Below are 9,742 nucleotides of genomic sequence, written 5' to 3'. Positions count from 1 at the left end.
CTAATCTTCGAATCATCTTCTTTTCATTCTTGCTTGCCCCCAAAGGGAATTCTCTGGTTCTACAGTAGACCAGGATGTCATGATACCAAGGCTTTCTATCGGGCTCTTCTTCAATCATGAAGCAATATGCTGGCTCACTTCTTGCTTTAATCTTCAATGTCTGAGCCATCTGACCCTCTTCGATTTGAGCCATAACAGCTAGAGTAGCTAAGGCATCAGCAAATTGATTCTTGTCCCTACTAAGGTGAGTGAAAGAGATTTCTTCGAATTTCTTGATCAGCTCCAATAGGTACTTCTGATATGGGATTAGCTTGGGATCCTTGGTTTGCCATTCTCCCTTGACTTGATAAATAATTAGGGCTGAGTCTCCGTATACCTCCAGCTTCCTGATTTTCATTTCGATGGCGGCCTGTAGACCCATCACGCAAGCTTCGTATTCCGCGACGTTGTTGGTGTAGTCAAATCTTAATTTAATGGCTATCGGAAAGTGTTTCCCCTCCGGGGATATCAATACAGCCCCAATTCCATTCCCGGACAAATTGACAGCTCCGTCGAAATACATTTCCCATACATTGGCTGGCCCCTCCTCTTCGCAGTCCACTTCATTAATATGCTCATCAGGAAACTCAAAATCCAGAGCTTCATAATCCTGGATAGGGTTTTCTGCTAGGAGGTCAGCAATCACGCTACCTTTCACCGCTTTCCGGGTCATATAGACTATGTCATATTGGGAGAGTATAACCTGCCACTTGGCTATCCTTCCTGGCACGAATGGGCTTTCGAATACATATTTGATAGGATCCATCCTGGAGATGAGCCATGTCTTGTGATTCAACATATAGTGCTTGAGGCGATTTGCTGTCCAGGCTAGCGCGCAGCAAGTCTTTTCTAAGAAAGAGTACCTCGACTCACAATCATTGAACTTCTTACTCAGGTAATAAATAGCCCTCTCCTTTCGCCCGGTATCATCATGTTGTCCCAACACACATCCCATCGAGTTCTGCTGGACTGCCATATACAGGATAAGAGGCCTTCCTGCCACGGGTGGGACCAATACTGGTGGTCTTGACAAGTATTGCTTGATCTTCTCAAAAGCCTCTTGGCAAACTGAATCCCATTGGGTGGAGTTGTTCTTCCGGAGTAGCCTGAAAATTGGCTCAGCTTTGGCAGTGAGATTGGAAATAAATCTTGAAATGTAGTTCAACTTTCCTAAAATCGCACCTCCTTTCTCGTTCTTGGGGATGGCATCTCTTGAATAGCTCGAACCTTTGTCCGATCAACCTCTATTCCCCTCTCGCTTACTATGAATCCCAACAACTTTCCTGATCTAGCTCCGAATATGCATTTGGCAGGGTTCAGTTTCAACTGGTATTTCCTGAGTCTCTCGAATACTTTCCTCAGTACCTGCACATGAGTTTCTTCTCCCCGGGATTTGATGATCATATCATCCACATATACTTCCACCTCTTTATGCATCATATCGTGGAATAATGTGACCATTGCACGCTGGTAGGTAGCACCAACATTCTTTAACCCAAAAGGCATGACCCGATAGCAAAATACTCCCCATTGAGTGATGAAAGCGCTTTATCCTTATCTTCCTCGCCCATCGGATCCGATTATACCGATGCCCCATCAATACACGAACACCTGCCCAATCCCGCAGCATTGTCAACTAGCACATCAATGTGAGGGAGAGGGAAATCGTCTTTTAAGCTCGCTTTATTGAGATCCCTGTAATCGACGCACACCCGAACTCTTCCGTCCTTCTTCATTATCGGGACCACATTAGCTACCCATTGGGGATATTTGACCACTTCCAGGAACCCAGCGTCATACTGTTTCTTGACTTCATCCCGAACTTTGAGCAGTGTGTCGGGATTCATTCTGCTTAACTCGCTTTACGGATCGCCCTCGAATTAGGGAATTTTGTGCGTCACTATCCGGGGTCCAAACCCACCATATCATCATAGCTCCGTGAAAATACGTCGAGGAATTATTTAAGCGATCGATCATATCTCCCAATTCTTCACTCTCCACTACCTTGAGTTCCCTTTACTTCTTCTCAGGCCTAAATTTATGGTGCGCGTTTGCCTCCACAAGGCACGAGGGAGGGCTCATCCTTTTCACCGCCTTCTTGTGTAGGGTCTTCCTCGTAATCATTTGAAGTAATGGCAGTTATGGGGATTTCAAAATTAACCAGAGGAATTTCTGAGTCTATTGGATTATTAGGTGTTAATTGATGAATGGTCCTGAATGAATAAAAAATATATTATAAGGATGGAATTCAAAAGAGAGAATTGGATTTAAAATGCGCTATTAATTCATTAACGTTTGTGCCATAAGAAAAAGGTCCATTTACAGTATTACACTTGTCACCATGGACAAAATGATCAAGTGTGGATAACCAAAGGTACTTTACTCGATATTGAGTACGTGGACATCCTCGGTTGTCCGGTTGTTCACCTCTTGCCCTCTCATTGGCGAGACTAGGGCCTCATACTGGAATCCAGCTTGGATGACATCTATGGATGGATCATCGGGTGATTCTTCCGTGTTTGCGGATCAATGACCGGTTTAGTGAAGATCTCCGTGATTCTCGGGACTACCCTTCCTTTACCCATTTTCTGATCGAACCTCTGATCCCGAAGCATTTTCCTCATCCAGAAATGCCCATCCATGAGGGCATCCTCCTCATATCCCAAACCACATTGGCCTACCTTCTGAATAGCCGGTATGGGTTCCACAATTCCTTGCAAGGCAGTGCCTAGGCCTTTTCCCTCCTGATATCCATTCCTTGACATTACTTTGGCCACCATAGCCATAGCCCCTTCATTTCTGGTTTCTTGTAACTCAAGGGCCTGGAAAGAACTTTCCAACGACTCCTCGGCCGCTTCCACGTAAGGAAGTGATTGTGGCTTGGTGACTAATAAGGCTTCTTCTCCTCTCACCGTGATGATTCTGCCATCCATGATGTATTTTATTCTCTGGTGCAGAGTTGAGGGAACGGCGTTGGCAGAATGGATCCAAGGCCTCCCCAACAACATAGTGTAGGCCGGCTCTATATTCATCACCTGGAATGTGACGCTGAAAGTGCATGCGCCAATCTGAAGTGGCAAGTCAATATCTCCCAACACTTCTCTCCTGGTACCGTCAAAGGCTCTTACCACCATAGCACTTTGACGTATATCCGATTGGTCAACTGGCAACCTAGCTAAGGTAGCGCTAGGGAGTACATTGAGAGCTGACCCGTTATCAATAAGTACCTTGGCTACTATACATCCCTTACACTTCACCGTTACATGTAGAGCCTTAGTGTGCCTTAAACCTGCAGGGTCTATCTCGTCCTCCGAGAAAGTAACAAAGCTGGATGCCTGGATTTGTCCCACTATCTTCCCAAACTGCCCCGGAGTGATGTCGGGGCTCACAAAGGCCTGATCCAGAACTCTCTGCAGGGCTTGACGGTGCACTTCCGAGCTCAGGATCAGTGACAGCAGTGAAATCCGTGCAGGCGTCTTCCTTAACTGTTCCACCACATCATACTCACTTTGTTTCATTATTTGAAGCAACAACTCCTCCTCTTCTTTATGCATTGTAGGCTCTGCTTCCTCTGTCTTCTCTACATCTTCTCCTGCATTCTTCGATGACTCTCCCACCTTTACTTTCCCTTTTCTCTTTTCTTTTTCTTCGTTACTGTAATACCTCCCACTACGAGTTATGAACTCGACCTCTTGCTCAAGGGAGGAGGGCTTTGTGGCAGTGATGGGTTGGGGATCGATTTGGAGAGTAGCACTGGTGGTAGGTCCAGCATAAGTCATCTGAAAGTGTGCGTGAGGAGTGAAACATGGCTTAGGAGGTGCCGGAGGTGAAGCAAGGCTAGAGCCAGATATCGCTCAACGCCCCTTGAGTGAAGACTTGGAAATTGTAGTTCCAAGGTATGGCGTGGGTGTTGGTAACAGGAGCCGAGGAGGAGTTCTGATACGCCATCGTGGTGAAGCTACTGGTGGAGAGAAGGTGATTCTGGGTTTGGAGGTAGAAGCATTCTGATTGTATCTAGTCGTGTTTATCCCCACTTCTGTTTTTGACCTCGCCTGGCATCTCAGAACCTTGAGAGGCAATAAGTTCCGAACTTCTCGCCTGAATCCCTCACAGCCCTGCAGCTCGTGATCAGCTGCCTCTCCATGATAAGGACACCCCGTATTCTCTTCCAATCCCGCTACCTGAGGGTAGAGGTAGCCTTCCCTTGTTGCTAGAGCAAAAATTTCCTTAAAGTAAGGAACCAGCTTGTCTACTTCCAAATGTTGATCTTCCTTCATCGTGCTCTATCATATTTATACCACCCCGCATTATGGTTAGGCAATGGGTTCGAGGTAACATTGGGGAGGGAACCATTTCCTCAATCTTCAACCACCCGCTTACGATTAAGCGTGCACTCTTCCTCTGAGTGCCCCGCAGTTATCGGTTGAGTGCCCTTGTGCCCCTCCATGGTATTCACAACGGGCAGTAGCATCATACCACCTGGGGTATGGGGGCTGAATTGGATCTAGGGGAACTGGTACGATTTGGTTTATACCGACAAGGTATCGGTATATTTCACTGAGTGGGAGGGGGAGAGGTGGATCAGGGTTTCGTGGGGGTCTTGGGTTGCTTAGTGGTGGTCTTGATTGAGGAAGAGATGGTCTTGGTTGGTAATTTGTAGGTGGAGGATATTGTGGGCGCGGGTGTGGATAATTAGGGAAAGGAGGTGGAATATTTGCGACTGTTTGGCCATGAGGGGGAGGATATGGCCGGTAGTTATTTTGGGGAAGTGGGGAGTAATTATTCTGACGGGTGACGGAATGCACATCACCCTCCTTTTTCTTGCCAAGCCGGCATCTTCTTCTGAGTTCTCGGTGACTCCTGCAGTCGTCCCATTCTTTAGTTGGCCTCAATTCTCTCAGCCGCCTGGTTGATGTCAGAGAAGCTGTTGGAAGTGTTTCCTATCATCAAGTTGAAGTAGGGAGCCTTCAAAGTCTCGATAAACTGTGAACATAGTTCATTGTTCGCCACCGGAGGGTATACTTCACGCTTTTCTCTCCATCTCTGGGCATACTGCTTGAAACCTTCCCGGTCTTTCTGTGCTAAGTTCTGGAGGTCCCTCCTTGTGGGCGCCGCATCACAATTGAATTTATATTGCTTCAAGAAGGTATCAGCTAAATCCTTCCAGGAGTGCAGCTTGCTCCTGTCCAATTGTATGCACCATCTTAGAGCTGCTCCGGAGAGGCTCTCATGAAAGAAGTGAATGAGAAGTCTATCATCTTCTGTTAGGGCAGACATTTTGGCAATGTAGGTTGCCGTGTGGATGCGGGATCTAATTCGGTGTACTTGTCGAAATCCGGAACCTTGAATTTGGGTGGCACCACCACATCTGGCACCAGTCTTAGTGACGCCACATCGACTGAACCATACATATTCAGCCCTTCAATTGCTCTCAATCTCTCCTCTAGAGCATATAGTTTCTCACTTTATTTTGACTTATTTTCTCCCCCCACTGCGTGGAATACTCCCCCAGTTGGGAGATGAGGGGTGAAGTGAATGGGAGGGATCACGTTTGAAGGGTATGGGTCGGTGTTTTGAATGGTTGGGTAATGAGAGTAAGGTAGGTCATTATTAGTAACCGGATTGACAGTAATTGTTAGGTCCGGGATGGGAGACTGAAAGGTAAAAGAAGTTGAAGCTTGGTGAGGATCATTTGTTGTAGGAGGTGGAGGAGGTAGTGGTAGGCTAGGCTCTGCTGTGGGTTTATTCTGGGACATTTCCCTCATTAGTCTCATGAGTTCTGAGACTTGATCCTTTAATTCGGAAACTTGCCCCTGTAGGTTCTGTACTTGTTCCTGATCTTCCATTATCTTCTTTGTCCGAGATCTTGTTAAGTACACTCGCTTGGGTTGAACCGTGTGCTTGATCAGACTTGCCTTGTTTAAGCAATATTGATTTCCTGTAAGGAGTAAAAAAAATTTAAATGAATTTTGAATTTTGCTAAGGAATTAAAAGTCCTGGTCTGGACGAAGGATACAGTGGCATTTGAGAGCCAGGTTGAAATCTGTAAAAGGATAATCGCCCCAATTTTATCACGGCATCGCTCGATAGTCTGACTGTGAATGACTGGATTGAATGCGCATTTATGATACCTGTCCATATAGCGCATTCAATTTTTCACATAACCCTAGCGAGGAAGTTCCTACGGGAGTCATATTATTCATTCACAAATTTACTAAACAATCGTCCAGAAATCATTTCATTAACTGAATAATTTGTACACCGTGTTTTTTACATCGGTCTAGGTTCTGGGAGGTTTTTTATAATGAGATGACATTTCCTGAGATACTCATATAACCTTTCTTCTTGTTTGGCAGGATCGAATGCTTTCAGAGCATACTCGGATTCAGGTAAGAGTTCTTGCTTTCCCTGTGCTATTGCTCTTTCCAGCTGGTCAACATTCTCTTTCAGTCCTTGATAGAGAGCAGCTTGTTTTTCTTTCTCTTTCCTTTCCTTAGCACATTCTTTCAAGATATCGTTAATGAGTAGTGCCTGTTCTTTTAATTTGAGCTTCTTCTTTTTGTTTTCCTGTTTATACTCTTCAACGAGCACCTCTTGGTATTTCATCTTTTCCTGAAGCTTACTATTCTGTACTTTCACTTCTTTTACCTCAGCTTGGAGAGAGTCTTTTTCCTTTTCCCACTGTTCCTCTTGCTCTTCGAACCCCATTCTTTCGGCCTTTGTCTCTTCCTTGAGCCTTCTCACTTTTCTTTTAAGTTTCTGCTGTTGGTCCTCCAACTGTTTTATCTGTTCTTGCAGTTGTGAGTTCTCGGTGTTTGCTTTTCGTAGTGAGTCGAGCAGACGATTATCAGCTTCTTCTAATAGGATGTTTTGGCGAGGGTTATTGTCCTCAAATTCTGTAATTGAGTGTTCTCGGTCCCTGTCAGCTCTCCATTTAAGATAATCGCCCGAGACACTTGGGCCTTTAGGCGATCTCTCCATCAAAGTAATGTTTTCCCAAGACTTGCGAGCCAGTTTCAATCCTTCATCTTCCTTGAGCTCATGGTAGAGATGACTTAGGTGATATTCTTCAATGTCGATTCTGGACTGTGTTGAGCCAAACTGCCTCATCACCAAGGCCAGAGTGTAACTTATATATCCGGTTACTCCGATTAGGGATACCGACTGATTACCTCCCGTACCGATCAAAACGGGTTGGCCTGACGTCCATAGCTTCCTCCAACAGTAATCATGGCTATTGAAACTCAAAATCCATTCCCACCACTGCTGTTCATTCTTCGGACTGATTACCAACCGGGTCATCTTCTCGATGGGAGGCTGGTCAAGGTACCAAGTTAATCCCTTTGTTCCGCAGGACACATGTGACTGATAATCCAGAGGTATAGCAACTGAGAATAACACTTAATGGACCCTTTCCCCTGTTGTCTGCAGTAGGTTAGGGTTAACAAGGTTTCCGCAAGAATAGCCAGACGGATTGATCTCCCGCCTTTCTACCGCCCGTAATGCTTCCACTGCTGCAAGTTACGATTCCCAATGGTCCCGGGAACAAAATCAGACCATAGATCCCCAAGGCGAGTGCCACTGAAGCTTGATTCCATTTTGTCTCTTGGAGGTACTGATCTAACCACTTCTGGAGATATGTCCAATACCAACCATGTGTGTTTCCTTTGACTGTTTCTTTTGACTTTGCCTCCTCCGAAGGAATACCCAACAAATGTGTTAATCGTTTCCAGGTCTGCCTATGCTCAAGGTGTAGGTAGATCCGATTCTGTGTTGAATAAGGGATCCCTAGTAATGCCTGATATTCTTCCATAGTGGGAACTGTATCAATATCATTGAAAGAGAATACCCCGTACTTAGGGTTCCAAACCGACAACATGGCTTTTAATGCCGGGATTTGGACCTTGACTCGCATTAAGGTTGCAATCCTCCCATACTTCTCTTCAAATCGTGCCTTGACCTGGTCGGGAAGCAACCTCCATCCATTAGACAGGCCCTCGAGGCTGTTCATTCTGACTTCAATTCCATTCAGATCTAACGAAGGTAGTAAGCTAGCATGTGCCTTGGGAACATCATTTTGTGGGGGTACTGGAGTATGAGTCGATTTGGACCAAAGTTTAGCATTCTGAACTTCTTCTGCCGACTGACTCGAGGATGCCATGATAAATATGATGCCTATCCTTTTACAGACTCTTGGTTTGGTAATGCCTGCGGGAAAACTCGTTAGCAAGATAAATTAGGGTAATTTTGAATCATACTGTTGACAGGATGACACGTACACATTTATCAAAGTAGGAAAATGTGTAGGTGTTTTAGTAGAATTCAAGATTACCCTCACAAAAATGAATAAAAGGAAATTAAAGCAGAAAAGGATAAGAGTAAGTATGCCCCTTTTGTCCTATAATAGGGAGACTTCTGATATCGGACGAGCGCTATCTATCTGGATAGTTCTATCTTACAAGGTAGCTTACTACGGCTTTCAGCTATCGTGATAGTTTAGCTCAGGATCTAATTTTCTAAAAGCCACAGGTTCCCAAATTGCCCCTCATCAGAAACAGAGAGCCCCATTCTACCCCCATGATATTATCGGAAAATTCCACTGTATCACAAAGGAATAGAACAAGTTTCAACTTGAGCAGAAGCCTTCACGGATACTAACGGGGTAAAACCCACGGGTACCGCTACATGACCCCCTCCTATTTTCCTAAAAGGATAAGAAAGCCAGGGTATAGGGCTAAAGTGTGTGAGGACACCGTGTGAGTGTTCAGTGTGTGAATGGACACCTTTACCTCTTCCCAATTCAGGGGGATTTTATTTTTCCATTTCTTCTTTTTTTTTTTTGAAACGAAGAGCACTGTAGGAAACAAAACTGTAAAACAAGCAAAATAGTTAGCCGCAATAACAATAATTATCGTATAAAACATCGCCGAATGAGCCCATCTAACTATAATTTGATCGGACAAAATTAAATCTACTTTTGGACCACTAGACCGGGGTTAAGTCAGTCTTTGTACGATATCCCCAGTGGAGTCGCCAAGCTGTCGCAAGGAGACTTAGCATTGAGGTTAGTCCCAAAGTTTTATTGATTTTGGGGATCGGCCAAAATATGGTGTCGACATATATTATTAAGATTTTGGGCGAGAATCGGGTAAGAACTCTCCCCTGATCTCTTAAAGTCTTTGGTTAAAGTTTTAAGGGTATCGGATAAGAACTCTTCTCCGATCTCTGTGTTTTATTTAAATTTTGAATGAGAATTGGGTAAGAACTCTCCCCTGACCTCTTAGAGTATTTGGTTTAAGGTTTTGAGTGAAGGATCTCGGATAAGAACTCTCCTCCGATCTTCGTGTTTTATTTAAATTTTGAACGAGAATCGAGTAAGAACTCTCCCCCGACCTCTTAGAGTATTTGGTTCAAGGTTTTGAGTGAAGCATCTCGGATAAGAACTCTCCTCCGATCTCCGTGTTTTATTTAAATTTTGAATAAGAATCGGGTAATAACTCTCCCTCGACCTCTTAGAGTATTTGGTTCAAAGTTTTGAGTGAAGGATCTCGGATAAGAACTCTCCTCCGATCTCCATGTTTTATTTAAATTTTGAATGAGAATCGGGCAAGAACTCTCCCCCGACCTTTTAGAGTATTTGTTAGAATCGCATGTCATAAGGACTTTGAACTAAGGATTATGGCGCCTGAGGGCGCTAGAAATC

Source organism: Hevea brasiliensis, chromosome 12 (assembly GCF_030052815.1).
Source record: "Hevea brasiliensis isolate MT/VB/25A 57/8 chromosome 12, ASM3005281v1, whole genome shotgun sequence".
NCBI classification, from domain to species: domain Eukaryota; kingdom Viridiplantae; phylum Streptophyta; class Magnoliopsida; order Malpighiales; family Euphorbiaceae; genus Hevea; species Hevea brasiliensis.
The sequence above is the reverse complement of the archived record's forward strand: the minus strand, read 5'-3'. Positions refer to the sequence as shown.